The sequence below is a fragment of the Alexandromys fortis genome, unplaced genomic scaffold (genome assembly GCF_014885135.2).
Source record: "Alexandromys fortis isolate MF-2015 unplaced genomic scaffold, M_Fortis_MF-2015_v1.1 scaffold_62, whole genome shotgun sequence".
NCBI classification, from domain to species: Eukaryota; Metazoa; Chordata; class Mammalia; order Rodentia; family Cricetidae; genus Alexandromys; species Alexandromys fortis.
The window spans coordinates 1,614,051-1,632,948 of record NW_026067942.1 but is presented as its reverse complement, the minus strand read 5'-3'; the positions used below and the strand labels follow the sequence as shown (position 1 = coordinate 1,632,948).

At 43.4% G+C, this 18,898-nt stretch overlaps 1 long non-coding RNA gene across 2 annotated transcripts in view; it reads right to left on the bottom strand.

Moving 5' to 3' along the window:
* The window catches only part of LOC126505367 (uncharacterized), a 340,557-nt gene that overhangs the window by 18,908 nt on the left and 302,751 nt on the right, over positions 1–18,898 (bottom strand). The gene's annotated exons all lie outside the window — the stretch shown is intronic.

Genomic DNA, 18,898 nt, shown 5'->3' with positions numbered 1-18,898 from the left:
CAGTGAGAGACCTGGTCCCCAAAATAAGATGGAGAGAAGTTAAGGAACATGCTTGGTGTTGAACTCTGACCTTCATGTGCCCATGTAACTGACCCAAACATACAGAGAGAGAGAGAGAGAGAGAGAGAGAGAGAGAGAGAGAGAGAGAGAGAGAAACACAGAAAAAATGCATAAATCTTGAAAATATACTTAAGGAGAAACTTCTGGTGTGTTACAGCACACCAGGACTGATTCTACGTAAACTTCTTCTTAGGTCTGGAGTTGGCTTTATTTACTAATGGTGAGCCCAGGATCCCAGAGAGCAGCCTGTGCCTTGTCCACATTTTATTAATCTCTCTGGTAAAAAGATTCTGGATTGTTGTTTACAAGTGGGCAGGATGCCAAAGGTCAGAGGTTGCCAGGAAGGATGAGAACCCTCCTTAGATCAAGGGCTCCCAGAAGCAGGCACATGAAAACAAAAGAAGATGTGAACTGGGTGGAGGCTGGGTGTGGGTCCCTTTCTTTCTGTGTTTCTATTTTGGAGCACTTGTGTGGAATCATAAGGGTGGATGCGATTTCAACACTATTGTGAAAGTCACCAGAAGCGAGATCCGGCTTCGTGGTTTGTTTTGTGTGTAGGCGAGCCCTAGAAGGAAGCTGGGCCAGAAAGGATACTTTATGGCTCTTACAGTGAACGTACTATCTGGAGGCATAGCCCCACACAACACTTTGCCTGCAAATACAACAAAATAAGCATCATTGCACTCAGCAAAATTCAAATCCATCCAGGGCTCCAGTGTGGGTTTATTTACACTAGCGCTGTTGCTGTAGAATGTGGAGTCTCTTCTTTCTCCTCTTATTGGAAACACTGTGTCCTGACTGCATTCTTTCCCACGTGTGCTATCTCTGTTGTTCCTAGGCCCTGGTCACACGTGCTCTTTCAAGGCCACTTGTTTTCTTTCTCCATCAACTCTCTCCTAGACATCACACTGCAACACATCTATTCCACTTACTATTCCACGCCATCTATTGCACGTTGTGACTTGGACCCTTTGCTTAGTTCCAGAGACCCACTTCATGATCACATAAAATAGACATATTTAATCACATATGACGTGTCTGTGTAGATGAGCCTTCTTGGAAACACCTGGGTGAAGCTGTTAAGGTCATGTTCCTTTTACTAAAAGCACAAGAGTGTTACAGCCATGTCCCCAGTTGCCTTTTTATGGTTCCAGGCTAAGTGTGTGCCACCTGAGCGCCTCCAAACAACCAGACACCTAGAATTCCTCAATAATTGGGGTCACTCTATATAATGTCACCTGTGATATCTCTAAGGATTTCTGGAAAGAGGAAATGTGGGATGAAACAGTTGGCTATGTGTCTAAGGCCAGCTTGCTCTCCGAGCCATCTCATGCCTCGGTTTCTTGCACTTATTCCACTATGTGTTTTGGGGTAGGGTTCTTCTCTGAAACACACATCAGTGGCTCCCAGGCTTGACCTTTCCCACAGGCCCTGGAACCAATTTTGCAAATGCCTCACAGCACTCCACCTGGACAACTAAGAAGCCTCTCACACTCAGAGGACAGTGAATTACGCCCCACACCTGGCCCTGCATCCTTATCCACCACAGACCACGGCATTACCACGTGTGTGGTTTCTAGCCCCAGGATTCCAGGAATCATCTTAGAAGTCTTTTTTCCCTTCTACTTCTTCGACGCACAGCCCGCCGTCTGTTCTGTCTTTAAAAGGCACAGGGAATCCAACCATCTCTCACTCCCTCCAACACAGTCATACTTCTCCTGGAGAGCAGCAGGTACCCACTGCATTTATTCTCACCACACTACATTCCTTTCTTCAATGTCGCCATGGTCCTCTAAAAACATAAATCAAACCATGTTTCTCTTGAGGTCCAAACTCCCTAATGAGACCTTTTTCCAGCGCTTCAGTAGACATGGTGCTCTAGGACCCTCCCTTCTCTTACATCTTTGTCTATTTCCTTTCATGTTCTTATTGTTTCTTAAAACGTCACTCATCAGCCAGGGCAGTAGTGGCACACACATTTAATCACAGCACTTGAGAGGCAGAGGCAGGCGGATCTCTGTGAATTTGAGGCCAGCCTGGTCTACAAGAGCTAGTTCCAGGACAGGCTCCAAAGCTACAGAGAAACCCTGTCTCAAAAAAAAAACAAGACAAAACAAAAACAAACAAACAACAAAAAAAAAATCCTCCAGCCATCATAGGCTCCTGACTCCTGACACACTCGTTCCACCTCAGATTTGTTCTTGATGTTAGTCTCTGTATGACATGAATTGTAGTTTCCTTTTGATTTTAGAGTCTAAAATTTGAAATTTTCAATACAATATGATTATTTAATTTTAATCCCGATTTGGGATTGGAGGCAAGCACATGGCCATAAACTAGGATATACGCTCTACCCACATGTCATGCTTTTTATCTCTTGCTTGATTGTAGGACTTATAACATGTATTGTCTAGAGCATAAACTCGATGCAGCTAAGGCCTCATGCATAGCATACATCAGGCATGCGATCTGTGCTTCTAGGCTAAATAACCACAAGAGACTTGCCATTTGTCTCTGCAAACATCACATTTGTAAAATACAGAGAACAGCAATGAAGGGAGTAGTACAGTGTTGACTATGTCTTAGCCTCCTATCTGTTTGTCTCGAGAATAACTGGGTTTCTGCCTCTTCTAGCACATCACCATATGCCTAAGAGAAGATCCTCATCCGCCATAAGTACCCTACCAGCTTGCCTCACTAAATCAATGATGGCTTCATCCTAAGGGATTTTTGTATTATGTGTTATGTTTAATAATAATAACCTTATAATTAAGTAGGGTTGTGTATTTTTATGATCATATGTATTCATCTTGTCTATGTAATACTCTGTAGAGGTCTATTAACTTGTATATATAGAATATTTCTCCTTGTGTACTAAATTTCTATGGCTATTGTTCACTCATGTGTAATTTATTACATTTTTTTCAAGCATGATCAGGATCAGTGACAAAACTCACTGTGGTCTTATGTTTTGCATTATAAGTAAATATGAGTTTGGAATTATACCCTGCTCCTTGTTTCATGTGCTGCCTCAGATGCATGCCAAAAATCTTGAGTCACATGATTCAGCATCAGGAAGTCTGTTAGTAAGCATCAGCATCTGCCCCTAGCCTAGATGCAGTTTATTTCAGTTTACAAACAAATGAAAGATGCATCTTGGATAAAACTGAGTGAGTACAGCAGGTCTTGACCACATGACTCCAGCTTGGGCAGGAATAACTCCAGGAACTCCTTAAGACTTGGTTTCTAGACCTCACACCTTATAACCTATGGGATGTGATAGGCTGAATCCTGGCTACCATTGTTGGCATCACTTAGCTGGCTAGAGCAGGGCAGGATGAGAAGCTTGGATTTAGAGGCTGACTTTACTAGAAAATATAGCATAAAACTCCTTAAGAACAGCAGAACTATCCTGAAGGAAAAGTTGGGTTAGGGAGGTGCATCTGAAGAGAGCTCTAATTCAGCCTGAGACTGTACCACCAAGATAACAGCATCCATCTACTCGTCATTAGATTACTTAGACCTATCAAAACAGAAGGTACCTTGTACCCTTGTGGCATATTTTCTGCTCAACCTTGAGTGTCCGTCATATCTGGACATCCTTTCTAAAGTGTTCTTCCCTAGCATGGAATGAGAATGTGTTAGTTAGTCATTATTGGTTGGCCACAAGAACAAGTCAACTACATAGGTTGACCAGCTTATTCAGTGGGAAGGCACAAGGACTCAGGGAAGTCCTTGATTTTCTCCTGGATTGTTAGTGGCTGAACACTTTGGATCTCTGTAGAGAATGAATTCACAGAATAAACTTTGAGATTCTGAAAATATCAATAGAATAAGTTGCTACGGGATGCTTCTGTACACTGTACATATGTATTGCTCTCATTGGTTAATAACAAAAGCTGATTGACCAACAGTCAGGCAGGAACAACCAAACTAAGTACTTGAATGAGGAGGGGCAAGCTGAAAGAGACTTAGTCAGCGCCCCAGAAACAACATGTCAGCAGACCGGTAAAAGTCACAAAGTAACAGCCACTTGCCAATACATAGATTAACAGAATGGGTTAATTTAGAAGTAAGAGCTAGCTAGTAATAAGTCTAAACTATAGGCCAAACAGCTTGTAATTATAAATTTCTGTGTGATTATTTGGGACTGTGTGGTCGGGACATGAAAGTGCCACTTCCATTTAAAATAAGTTGGTATGCAAAAGCTAATTGGTCTTCATAATAATTGTAAATTAAAGAAAAAAGTCACCCAGGGAGTGATTGACAGCTCTTGTCATCATTAAACCTATTATGCTTTTAGGCCTTCTTCTAGGTCAAAGGTTATAGGAATCTTGTGCGTTTTCCTTCTGTCTCACATGACCTTACAAAGAACTTGCTTTTGTTACAATTAGCTGAAGACAGTTCTTTACACCTAAAATCAGGCTACAGTGATGATCTAGTTACTGACCACAAACACAGTCTTTAATTGTTCTTTACCATCCAGAATCCTTGGCTACCCAGGACTATGAATAGTCAACATCTGTTTCATTTAAGTCCCAAATGTGCAATCATGATGTCCTCCTGTTCCTATTATACTGGGCTTCTCCAGAGCAGCAGAACTAATAGGAACTCAATTCCCAAGAGGGGATTAACTAGGTAAACTCACTTGAGCAGAGGCTGAAAAGCCCCTCGATGGCTGTCTGCAGGGAGCGAGTCAGGGAAACAAGGTTCTGCTCTGTCCAAGAAGACAGAGCTTAAGAGCAAGAGACACAAGCAAGGCTGCATCCCCTCCTCTAAGGACAAAGGCTCCAAGACCCGACCCAGTCCAAGGAGGACATTGAATCCTGAGACCTACGACCTTTATGAGGCCCCAGGATGGGAGCAGGGGACAAAGGCAGCTGCTGGGGAGGTGGGGGGGCTCAAGTGAGAGCAAGCTTCCCCCTTCCTCTACTTCCCCACTCTGTCACTGGCCTGTTGGATGCTGGGACTCATATCTGCTCTCCGGTTCACATGGCAATCCTCTCTGGGCATGCCTAGGATGTCTTCCTAGGTATCTAGATTTCTTTCAAGCCAGGCAAGTTGACAAAATTAACCACTACACTTAGGATAAAATTACCAGGAGATCCTAGGGCAGAAGGTGGGTGGCAGGTAAGAAACACAGGCCAAAGCACTAGCACACATTTGAAGAAGGAGTAGATGCTATAAGGGACACTTCTTCCAAATTAGGAATGGATTCTTCACCTGCCCTTCATTCAGATCAGAGAGCAATGTTCTCACAACTCTCCAGACATAGGAGCTGATTTGTACCTGACGAGCAGTCAGAACTGTGGCTCCCAGTCACTTCTTCAGCTGGAACTTTGAATCCTGAGGCGCCTCCATAGTGTCAAGATGGCAGGTGCTTAGATTCTCACTGTATTAAGATTTTTCAGATAAACAAAACCAAAGTATAGGCACACATATACCATACATACACCAACCATACACATATACCACATATACATCAAACACACACATATCATGCACACATACATAATACATACTCCAAACACACATTAAACACATACAAACACACACCCATACACATGCACACACACATACCACAACACATCAAATACACATACACATCCGTACACCATATAGACACCAAACACACACAATTCACACACCAAATCACACATATGCACACTAAACATACACAGCATATACTTATCAGTTGCCCAATTCAAAATACACTACACACATTCTCACACATACACATGATACACACCAAACTACATATATACACACCATACATACTCATACATGTACCACCTAGACACACCAAACATACACCAACATACACACAGACACACGTACATACAAACATACTCCAACAGCCACACCATACTCTCTCTGCTTAGGCTGAATGTCTTTTATCTGAAAACTTAGGATGGGTGGAGTGGAATGCTATAGATAATGAGCTATCTTGGAGATGGGATCTAAAGGCTAAAAACAAATCAGAGAATACTCTCTACACATATAGAGTGGAAATTTACACATTGCTTTTAGGTAAATGCTTTTGAAGTCTAACCTGCCATGTGAATTCAGGCCTGGGATGTTTCCATCTGTGACATGTCAGTGCTCAGATTTTGATTTTGGATGGGCTGGGACTTTGGTTTTCAGATTAGGGATCCTAGCCCCCAGCCCCACTCCTGCTGTATAGAAAGTGATGTTTTAAGACATTGCTCATGCGGTTTTGAGGGCCAGCAAGGCAAAAGGTGTACCCAGGCAGGCAGGCTGGGAACTCCTGCAGGATCTTATTTCAGTCTGACAGAGACTGATTTCTTTGGAAAACACCAATCTTTACTGCTGAGGTCTGTATCTAATTAGGCAAGGCCCGCCCTTGCTGTGTTGAATAAGTTGTGTTATTCCAAACCTACTGATTTAAATGTTTATCACATCCAAAGTCACCCCCAAAGCAATATCTAGACGAGTATTCCACCAATCACAAGGCTCCTTAGTCAAGCCAAGCAGCACATAAAATAACCATCACACACACTAGTAATTTCCGTTTGCCAAGCAGAACTATTTAATTTCTACTGAAGCCACCCCTTCCATCTTATGGGGAGAGCTGCAGCAATTTCTGGGTTAGAGCAACAGGTGGGGGAGAGTTGCTGCTCTGTATAAAGCTTTGGACTGCCTGGCCTTGATGCTCCTAACAGGCAGTTTGAGTGAGGAAACAGGGCCCCATTGTCTGTGTCACCTAATTAAATGTGAAACATCTCCATACATCAGGCCAAAATGTCCAGTTGAGAGAACAGTTAGGGCTACAGTTTTATAGATAGCATTCGGACAGCTTCCATGCACTCTAGGGTGGGACTACACACTCCTACTCTCTCTCTCTCTCTCTCTCTCTCTCTCTCTCTCTCTCTCTCTCTCTCACACACACACACACACACACACACACACACACACACACCCAACACACATACACAAGCACGCATGCAACACGCACACATACACACATACACACCAGACAAGGACATCTTTGTGGGACAGCTTTCATGCACTCTAGAGTGGGACTACACCCCCCCCCTCTCTCTCTCTCTCTCTCTCTCTCTCTCTCTCACACACACACACACACACACACACCAAACAAGGACACCTAGCTTCTTCTTTGTGGTAGTCAATCTGGGCCTGTGTCCCTAGGGCTGTGGCCACTAACAAGAGGCACCTAATTTAAATTTGGACAAACCTCCAAGAGTTGCCGGCAGCCACACGCTATCTCTCTGATAAATTTATTATTTGAGACATGCATCCCAGCAATTCAAAACGGTCTCTCCTCTCTCTAATTGAAAGATGCAAACAGAGATTGGTGTAGCTTAGATGCATAATTAGCTTTCCATTCTAGCTGGCAAACCTCTCTTTCCTGCTGACACAGGCCTGTGGCCCTGGAGAAATGTTTCCTGCTTGCTTTTCTCTGAAAGCAGAGTTGAATAAAGATGGTGTCCCTTTTATGCCTCCCTCAAGTGATAACAAAAGCCACCCTCTCCTCTCCCCTCCTCATCTCTATCCCTTCGGTTCCCCTAGCTTCCCCTTCTCTTTTTTTCATCCCTCTCCCCTGAACCAGTCACAGGTTTTATTCTCCTGCCTTAGTTATCCTTCCCTATTGAAAAACAGAAGAAAGAAGAGAAGGAGAGAGAGGAAGAAAGAAGAAGAAAATCTTACCAATTATCTCTCTTCACATTTCAAAGGAAAATTCTTTGGCCATTTGTTCTAAATTACCTTTAAGTTTTCATATTCATCAACTATGAAATACCTTTAAAAAAAAAAAAACCTCCCTTCCCATCACTATTCTGGCTTTATCTTTCTTTGCCATTAGCTTCTCTTTTTTAATTTTTATTTTTTCCCCCAATTTGGACCAATATGGGGTAGCTGCCCTTGGAAATCCCCTGATAATTTTGTTTGCACAAAAATGAAATTCTCCACCTTGCAAGCATCCATGGAATGCTGTCTCCTCTGTCTCCTGGAGGGAAGTAGGCACCACACCTCCTGAAACTCTGAGTTAATAATTTCGTCAGTGACATCAGCAACACCCTAGTTCTTTGAGTAGATCACAGCTCCTCTGCGGCCACACTGCTCCTTTGCCACCAATGTGCCAAGAAATTGTTTCTCACAACTGTGGTTATTTATTATTCACCACAAGCAAAGCACATATCCTGTGATAACCTCCAAAATGACAAATTAGAGAGTGACTTTTACCAAAACAACCAGGAGACAGGCAGCCAGTATCGGCAGTTATGGCTTAACAACAGTCACCTGAGAAAAGACCAGGTATTCACCCAGACTCTACACAGGAAGAAGTGCCATGGACAAGGGTGTTACAGGTATATTTCTCAAGAGAAACCGCTCCGGCAACACAAATAATTCCAATCAGACCAAATTAGACGGAATAAAAACTGCCCACGTTTAATAAATGCAGCGCCCAGGATGGCCAGGAGCATGGCGGGGGGTAGGGGTGGAGGGGGGTTAGAAACCAGGCAAACACTAAAGACCACAAGTTCCTTTGGGGGCCCCAGCCTAAACAGCCTGTGGGAGTGGTCCTGACCCTCCCTGGGGAAGGGTCAGCTCTTGGCAGGCTTTTTGGATGTGGAGTCTGGACCAAGGCAACTCCCAAGGGGAGGGGCTTTCAAAGATGGATGCTGGGTATTACAAAGTGTCTTGTCAAAGAAAACACAGGGTCATTCTGTCCTCATGACTACTGCTGCTCAGGTTTAAGATATGTTTTCCAGGGATGCTAACACACAAACTCACTGGATAACTTTTGATTCAGATGTCTGAATCTGAGGCCTGAGTGTATAGAGCTGAGCTCCTTGAAGTCTTAACAGAGCATCTCTTCCAGGCATTTCCTTTACAATGGTATCACCACGTCACTACCACCTTTCCACAGCCCTTGGCTGGCAGCTAGAGTTGGACTTTCTTTGGACCACCAGCTCCCAAATAATGACGTGGAGACTTCTTATTAACTATGAAATTTTGACCTTAGTTTAGGCTTGTTCCCAACTAGCTCTTAAAACTTAAATTAACTCGTTTATATTAAACTATGTTCTGCCACGTGGCTCGTTACCTTTCCTCCTTACTTTATGTCTGCCTGGAGAATTCCACCTCTCTTCTTCCCAGAGTTCCTATCTCTGGGTGGAAGTCCCACCTAACTATAGGCCATTCAGCTCTTTATTAAATCAATCAGAAGGTGCCTTGGCAGAGACACATCTTCACAGCATACCAAAAAAGATTATCCCTCAACAGGCAGCTAGCTGCCCAGCTCCAGCCCCTGCCTCTGTCATCAGCTGACTCCACATCTGCTTTTGTGTATGTCTGTCCCTGTGTCTTTTCTCCAATTCTTAGGAGAACCCCAGTCATATAGGGAAGGGGCAGCAACTCTATTTCCATCTAAGTTCACAAACCAAGGTTCAGGGAATGATGTGGATTTGGAAGACAAATACTCAAACCAGTGCTAATTCCTCTTGGGAAAATAGACAAAATCAGCATCCTAGATGTATTTCTTATTAGACAGGAAGTTTGTGAATAACTGAGAGAGCTCTATAGAAGCGGAAGAGGCTTTGGGAATCAGTTCTGATTGACTGAGCAGGGTGATCAGTGCTGGCCTTTCTGACCACAGTCACACTCTTCTTCACATTTCTCTCTAGCTAGGACCAAAAAACCAAGGATATGATGCAGATAAATAAAGCCTGGATTCTGTAAGACTGAGCTTTCAAATCACATGCACAACCCTATATTCTTCAACTGAGTGAGCTATAAAAGTCTGAAAACTGAAATATTCTTGCCCAAAGTTTCATACCAATCCTTATTTGTTTTCAAAAGCTGGGTTGAACTGACATTGGCTTCCTTATAACGTAGAGATTTACGTGTTTCTGCACAGAAATACCGTTTGATATAGGGGTACAGTCCAGAACTTACTTCAAGTTTTATGTTACACACTGTATATGTATCATATTACTTTTTATAGTTCTAAAGCAATTGAAATATGAATTCACAGGCACATCTGGCTCGAAGGGGTTTAAATAAACAAGTAGGCTTTATTCCTTCAGTGAGGTTTTTTTTTCTTTTAATCAAGCAGAAAAGCTGCCACCACCAGCTCTCAGTTCCTCTAGTCCAGTGACCCTAAGACAGGCCTGAATATTAAAATCATTCAGAGATCTTTTAAAAATCCGTACAACTAGGCTTTAGCTGCCAAACAGTTTAATCTGAACCACAAGGGGTAGGCATCATTTGTAAGTTCAGCAGCCAGTTCCAGGGGTGGGTGACCCAAGCTTGGGAACACCTACTCTGGTTCCATCCTGGTAACAAACTCTTCAGGGGAAGCCAGTTCATACTCCATCCCAGCTCTTAGGTAATACGTCAGTTACTTCATTACAACAAAACACCTGACGTGAAGCACCTTAGGGGAGAGGGAGTTTATTTAGCTAGCAATCCATCCCATCACAGATGCAGGGAAGCCATGGCAACAAGATGCTTGAGACAACTGCATTGCTCTGCATTCAGGAGGCAGAGAGAGAGAAGAACGCTAGTGCTGAGTACCACTTTGTCTTTTTATTCAGTCTGGGACCCCAGCTCAGGGTGCCATTCACATTTAGAGTGGGTCTCTATACCCCAACTAACTTGATCTGGATATTCCGTTTTAGATGTGTTAGCAAATCTAACCCAATCTAGATAACCCCTTCAAAGACGTGCCTTTTCTCCTGGTGATTGTTGAGCCTGTCTGGCTGACAATGGATATTAACTGCCACAGGTAGCTAGTTAGATGAGAGCAGCCTTGGGGGTCATCTCCCTCGTACTCAGCAGCTTTTGAAACCAGGAACTGAAACTTGATGACTCTTGTTATTGGTCAAGAGAAGAGGGTCTGAGTTTTATCTCTGGTCTTGGATGAAGACATGGCATTTGGAGTTTCCCTGAAGCTTACATGATTACTATATGCTCAAGGAGTTTGATAAAGAACAAGGACAATGGTCTCATTGTCCTCTCCCACAAGAGCCCATTCCAACTGGGCTGTCAATCATCTGGACAGAGATTTTGTAAATAATATAAATTTGTCTAAAATTTAGGTCTGCACCATTATCCTCCTTTCCATTATCCGCACTTGAGAGTGTGATGTCTTCCACTCTGCAATCGATTATTCTTCTCTTCTATACCACACTCTATGAGCCATGAAAGAACTCTTTCCACTGAGATCAGGAAGGACCAGGAAGCTGAGGAGACTGAACAAAATCCTGAATACACAGCTGCCTCCCACTGGCAGACCCTGATAGCAACTGGCTTACCACGACAATGAACAGATACAAGTCATAACCAGCTCTGCAACAAAACAAAAGAAAGAAAGAAAGAAAGAAAGAAAGAAAGAAAGCAAGCAAGCAAAGAAAAGAAAAAGATGCTCAGTGTTATAGAAAGACTGTTCCCTCTCAAAAAGAATATATTGAAGTTGTACCTTCCAGAACTGCAGAACAAGACCATAATAGAAGTAGAGTTATTATGAGTGTAACTAGTTAAGATGGAAAAATGTTGGGGTATGCTTCTACTTTAGATGAATATTTCTAGTATCTTTATAGTCAGAGGAGAGGAACACAGAGGAGAATATGATGTGTGGATCCATGGAGAAGCTATCTTCTCGCCATGTGTCAGAGATGTAGACATGGAACGGTGCAGTTACACACACACAAGGGTTTCTAGAAAAGGACAAAAGCTGAGAAGAGGCAAGTTTATCATTTTCCTTGCAGCTTTCAGAGACAGTACGGCCCCGATGACTACTGATGTCTCCAATGTTCTTGCTTCTAAAACTGTGAGAGTAAATGTCTAATGTTTCAACCCAACCAGGGTGCTGTTCTGGGACAAGGAAGCTCTAGATACACCTTGTGTCTGAGAAGAAAGCACGGGGCTGTGCTTAGGAAGTTGCTAGACCCTGCAAATCTCCCGTGCCTCACGGACATCCAAGCACTGCAGTCGTTACAAGACCTGCCTCCGACCTTCCTGGTCCTTGGGGTCTTCACTGAAAGGATTCAGTGAGACACAGAGTGATATGTAGAAGACAGAGTTTACTGCAGAGTAAAGTGAGACATTCTCAAGGGTGGGATTGGAAGACGTCCGAAGGTGCCACTGTCTGGGTCTCCAGCTCAAGTGGGTTTTACACTGCTTCTAACACCTGTGGATCATGTGACTTTTCTGTGGTGTATTTTTCCATCCAGCCCATCTAAATCAGTTCCTAAAAAAGGAACAATGTGCATTCCTGTTCTTTACCAGAACAACTACAGTAGCTAGTTACTAATCACGTGATAGTCTGGGAAGTTCAGAAGGTCACATCTCCACCCAGGGCCTGAGATAAAGATGCAGACCCCAGGCAACCCAGTCCTGCTGTTTCAGTTCCTGGTTTCACAAACTTCTGATTGTGAGGGAGGGGGTCCATCCAGATGAACTCCATGCCTGATAATATTTAATTAGCCATCTCCTGCAAGGAGGAAGCTTCACAGAGGGGCCTTCATGCAAAGGGAAACAGTAGTAACTAACATTGTTGCAGACTTAATGCAGTCCAGGCCCCCATTGTCCAGACTAATCAGTTTAATCCCAGACAACCTTTGGACGCAAATAGCAATTTTGTTCTCATTTTCAAAGGAGGAAGCTGAGGGTCCTATTGATCAGTAAGTTCTTTAAATCCTTTATCCAATGACAAGAGGAGGACCAAGGATGTGAATTCAGTTGTAGCTGACCCTTTAGCCCTGCTTTCGACATTAGCTTGAGAGAAAAGCTCCTGGCAAGCCCAGCCGTCCCAGGAAGGGAACTTTCCTGAGAATTCAGAGGCTCAGTTCAGCTGGCCATGCTGTGCCAGTGGGAGTCTCGGTTCTGATGTGACAAGCACAGGAGTTTGGCATCCAGCCCTTACAGCTGCCAAGAGGAATTAAACAAAGTCACTGGAAGCAAAGGAAAGACACTGGCTACAATGCCAGCAGCCACAGCAGCAGCAGGAGGGAGGCCCAATTACTACTGGTGGAAGTGTGAGGAAAATTAAAGTTGGGGACGGTTCAAGGTTATGTTGAAATTCCAGAGCCGTGGGCTTGCATAACCACGGAAGATGGAAATTGAAGCATTAGCTGATGTTCACAGTGTTGATATCAGGACTCCGTGCAGTCTCCCTTCGTCTCAACAAGTCTCCTTTCATTCATGCAGCAGCCAACACGGGGAAGCAGGAAGATGGGGTGAGTGTATGGGATGAAAGGGCCTACGCACGTATGTATGTCAAAAATGCAAAGAAATTAGGATCAGGAGAAATTTAAAAAAAAAAAAAGTATACCAGGAGCCTCCTGCTTTAGTTCTGCCATGACCATGTGCATTAGCGGAAAATAAAACAAACTGAGTCCACTGCTATGCCCCAGGAAATTTTCCCAATGCATTTTCTTCAGGCGAAAACGAAAAAAATCGAATGCATTTTTCTCCCTCAACACTAGGTTTGTTGAATACTTCTTGATGTCATGGATATAGCAACAGCCATCACCCCTGACAGTGGCATGGGATGAGCATGATCATCAGTGTTTGGAAGAGGAAGCCGCTAATGTCTGGAAGCAGAACAAGTGTTCGAGATAGCCAGGCTCCCAAGAGGCGGGAAGAAGGTGTGATTCAGGGCTGGAGCTCCAAGGACACCGTGCTGTGTCTCCCACACTTCAGTGCTGTAGTCGACACGGCCCCACCCACCCTCGCCATCCAGGGCCTTCCCTCCTTAGCCTTTATTATATTTGTGACTGCTTCCTGCTCGTTAAAGACGAACTACAACGCTTGCTTTTCTTCAGCCAGGCTACCCCTCCAAACATTTAGTTACCGTACCTGCTTCCGTGTGGTGACACCTCCAGAGAACAATGCCAGCCCTGACACACCACACAAATGCTGACTTCTAGCTTGTCTTACGTTTCAGCACGGCAGCTCTGATCTAGCTGCTGTTTACCACCCGAGCTACAGTGGCACACACTGTCGTACCGGTACATGCTTTCTAGCTGGATTTCATCCAATTTCCGTCAGCAATGGGATAGGAAAGAAATGATCATTGCTTAGTCTCTTAATCTCATCACATTCCACGTGTGGGCGGGTCCCTAGAAGAACTGCAAATACAGAAAGGGCATTCTACAGGCACTTTCAGGACTCAGGCAAAAAAAAAAAAAAAAAAACCCTAGAATGCTAAGCTTAGCAAAATTTCCCTTAGCTAACTAACATAAACCTTTAAAAAAATAAATTCTGTAGAGACAACAGAGGGAGGGAAAGTAGAGTAGGAAAACTTAGGAAAATTTCAGTCAAGTAAACAATATTTTCATTTTTTTAACTCGCTAAATTTTCTGATCAATTCAGAAGGACTTGAGGGCCACAAAGAATAAGACATCCTCCCCAGAGCCTGTTCCACAGCACCTCTGCCTGGGAATACTGAAGACAGCATTTTCAGACCCCTGAAATCCAAGTGGAGCCATACGATGACATCTACGTAATGACCTGTGGGTGGACGTGGTAAGAGTGACTGCCAGGACAAGGCCATGAGAAGGAAATCCAGTGTCTCCTTTTCTCTACCTCAGTGGTCAAGGGGTGTCTTCAACGGTCAGTAGAAACATAAAGCCAGATCATTGCTGAGCCACAAGAGAGACCACACTGAGACTCATCTGAACCTTGGTGAGCAATGCCATTCAAGGAAGAGGGACATTTCACTAAGAAAATGCACCCACTGGATTGACCTGTGTTGAGTTTTCTTAGTTGATGATGGACATCAGTGTGTCTAGCTTATTGTGTGTGCTACCACTCTTGGGCTGGTGGTCCTGGGTTCTATATGAAAGCAGATTGAAGGAGCCATGAAGTGCAAGCCGGTAAGCAGCATTCTCCATGGCCTCTGCATCAGCTCCTGCTGCCAGGTTCCTGCCCTGAGTTCCTGCCCTGGCATTCCTCAGTGATAGACTTAGGAGACATAAGGTAAAATAGAGCCTTTCCTCCCCAAGTTGCCTTTGCCTATGGTGTTTTATTGTAGTAATATAAATCCTAAACAAGAAAATCTGTAATATTCCGTTCTTCCTAGTGTTAACGTCTCTCCCTTTCATGGCCTGGTTATTTTTATTTGACTTGAGGCATCTGAACTCAGTATTTTGTTCAGTGTTTAAGTATTACCTGCTGGAGGGAGGGTTAGTCCAAAAGGAGTTACTTGGCGGCAGTGAGAAGGCCACACCCACATGATTCAGGAATAAACTTTGTGTGGTCCATCCTGGGAAGTGATCTGGTACCACCATATGGTATAGGCTATCTTGATTACAACAAGGTGCCAACAGACAGATGTTTGACTTTCAAAGTATTCAGTTTATTCTGGAAGAAGAGGTGTTTTATTTAATGTGTTTACAACCATAATGTCAATTTTGTTGGCTTTCATAAGTGTGTTCTGTATTAAGAAACTGATACTTCAAAACAAAGTTCTTGTCAGCTATGATACATTCCAGAAACAATATACTCTGCAAAGTGTGAATATTACTTATCGTGGGTTTTTGCAACAGCACCATACCTTGCCGTCTGCTAAGGTCTTGACACAATTGTCTTTTTCACCACAAACATTATCCCAGATATTTTGCATTTCCCTTAACTTTGTTTTTAAATTTTACATATCCAAGACAGTTAAAACCAGAATTTTCTCACATTTTAAGATTTGGACTCTTTCTCCTCTCTTTTATATGATCTGTTTGGTTTTGTGTGTGTGTGTGTGTGTGTGTGTGTGTGTGTGTGTGTGTGTGTGAGTCTGATCTCTTCCACTTGATAACACAAAACAGAATACAAATAAAGTAGCTTCTAATCTTTGATTTATTTAACATCTACTGAAAATCATCGAGCCCCTCCCACCTACAAATTCTTCATTTTCTCCTTATCTTTGGAAGTGCGGGTGAGTCAACCTGTGGCTCAAATTCTCAAACCCTTACAAGATGAAATGCAAAATCTAAAGTCCTGTAAAATTGTCGAAACAGAGTCATGTACTTTCACTCACAACAAAATTTTCAAGAGACATTAGGGATTTTAGTGACTTATCAAATGTTTCGCTTGCATTTAGAGCTTCCTTTCTCTAGTGTATGTACTTTTTTTATTAGTGTTAGGGATGGAAAGCTCCACCACTGAGCCCCTGCCTACTAATCTCTACATCCCTAGCTCTCTTTTTCCTTTTCTAAAAAAATTGAGACTAAGTTAGTACCCGGGGTGATCTTGAACTCGCTATATAGCCAAGACATCCTTGGATTGTAGACCTACTCCCATCCTACAGCCCCCAGCAGCCCCTATTTCTCTTTAAGGAAGGCTTGGGAAGCTGTTAACACAATTCTTCTCTGTAAATGTCTTCTACTTTAAAGGAAAAAGCAGCCCTGTTTTTTTTGTTTGTTTGTTTGTTTTGTTTTGTTTTTTATTTGCCTGGCCTCTGTAATTTTTTCACCTCCCCCAAGGTTTTTGTTATTTACCCCAGGTGGCTGATTGTCATTTCTGCACCTGTGGCTCTGGTACTCGCCTATGCAATACCTAGGCGTTATAGGTCCTCAGGGTGGAGAAGAAAGGGTGAGAAAAGAAATCTATTCCGCCCTCCAGCTATGGGATCAGCCAGATAAAAGTGTTCCCTGTTCCTAGATTAATTAATTATTCTTTGAGAGTTACGCAAAAGTGTGCTTGGTCTCATAATCTCAGCAGTGTGTGTTCAAACCTGATAGACGAAAGGAGGAGAAAAACAAAACAACAACAAACAAACAACCAAACATTCTGACCTATGCACTCTAGTTAGATACTGTAAGCAACACAGTCGGCCAGTGGTCAATGAAAACAGCCTAGCAGAAAGCCAGGGGTACTGGCTAGTGACTTTTCCCATCGCTGTGAGAAAACGCCCACTGAAGCCATTTAAGAAGGAAAGGTTTATTGGGGATCACAGTTTGAGAACACAACCATCACGTGTGGCAGCAGACCTACATGGCAGCTGGTCTCACTGCAGGCAGAGTCAGAAGGCAGAGAGATCAACACTGATATGCAGGCCACTCTTTCCTTCAGCCTAGAACCTGGTGTACAACCGAAGCAATCCATCCGGCAGGGAGGGAGAAGTTTCTGAGACTCAGGAAATAAACAAATGTCACACATCTGGGAATGCTGAAACTTGCAAGGTTCGCAAGGCATCTCCTGTGTTTTACAGATGAGCAAATGAATCCTAGAAGAGGCTGAGCAGTGGCGGTAAGGGTGAACTATTTCTCAGACCTGTTGGGCCGCCGCAAACCACATGGAGACCTCCGGGCATGAGCCCATGCTGAGGTGAGCACTCCAGTGGTGGGATGTGAACTCCAGCATCAAGTGGTGGCCGATCTACCTGGCCTTAACAGAACAATAAGAAATAAAGAGTTTTTAGATACCAACTCTGAAACATGGTTGAATTATTTATCTGGAGTTTCAACTGCATGCCAAGATCTACTGTGCCATAATTAGATGTATGCTAAGAAAGAAGAAGAGGAGGAAATGAAGAGGGGGAGGAGGAAGAGAAGGAAGAGGAGGAAGAGAACAAGATGAGGAAGACAATGGAGTAGGAGATGGTAGAGCGAGAAGAGGGGGAGGAGGAACACCACTGCAGCTATGGCAGAAACTATATTTTCACAGGTTAGCAAAAAAGCAAAACATTTTTTCATGCTTGCCTCAGATTCGTGACCCAGCCAAAAAGGCACAGTCTTTGAGAAGTGAAGAACAGCGGCGGTCTGAGGGTGGCAGGGTCAGAAGCCTTGGTAAGGATGGCTATGGAGACGGAGACGTGTGAGTTGGGGGCCAGTTGGCTGCAGAGCCAGTCACCAGAATCCCGCTTGCTTTTCCTATTTGCTTCTTTCCCTTTGATTGAAATGCATATTTTCCTGCCCCTTGAGATTTATAGTTCTCTGCCGCCAGCCTCCCTGGAACAAGCTCTGCTTTTTAATTTCACAATGCATATCTAAGACTGTGGTGTGCCCATAAAGACAGTCCCAGATAGTGCCTATAAAGGCAGTTTTTAGGATTCAAGAAGAGAAATGCAGTGCCCACCAAGCGGGTTCTAGTGACCCTCAGTTGTTTATTAGCAAGTGCCCGGGTGCTCCAACGGTCTCCAGCAGAAGGTCAAACCCAGTGAAATACACATCCCTAGCTTCTGACAACCGTATAATCCTAGGGTTTTGGTTTTTGTTTGCTTTGTTTTTTGTTTTTGTTTTTTGAGAAAAATAGGACTGTCGTTGATTTTTTTTTTTTCTTTCTAGCTCACTGGGAACTCTGTATGGCTTTATCCACCAGCCGTGACCCCCAAGTCATATTCCTTTCCATTTTCCCATCATTGCCAGACCCAGGGACTCTGTGACATTTGCTTCACTAAGCAATGAAGGCTTCTGAGGGATTTTTGGAGAAAGAGAAATTCTTAATCTTGCTTTCATAACTCTGGGTCTAACAGTTGGTTTAAATTTTCAAACAATCCCTTTCAGAAGGATAGTATCAAAACACATGCAAAAAATAAAAGCCTAAACAAAGCACAATCAATGATTTCATTGCGGAGGTATTAGATTTCAAAGGGGGAAGAGAGCACACACAAGGACATTACAGCGGACTATATTGGATCTTTGGGAATTGCTGTCAAATATCGATAAAACAGAAAGACTGTGGGAGATCAGATAAAAGAGAAATGATTGTATTTGGAAGGACGTTGTGAGATACATGGCCAGCAGAGATTTAAAGGGTAAGCTAATAGCAATCCACAGAAGAGCACAGTTGGATCAGGCCCTCCGTGTTTACCACATTACCAACCTTTCAGCATCTGTACGATTTTTTTCATTGCAGT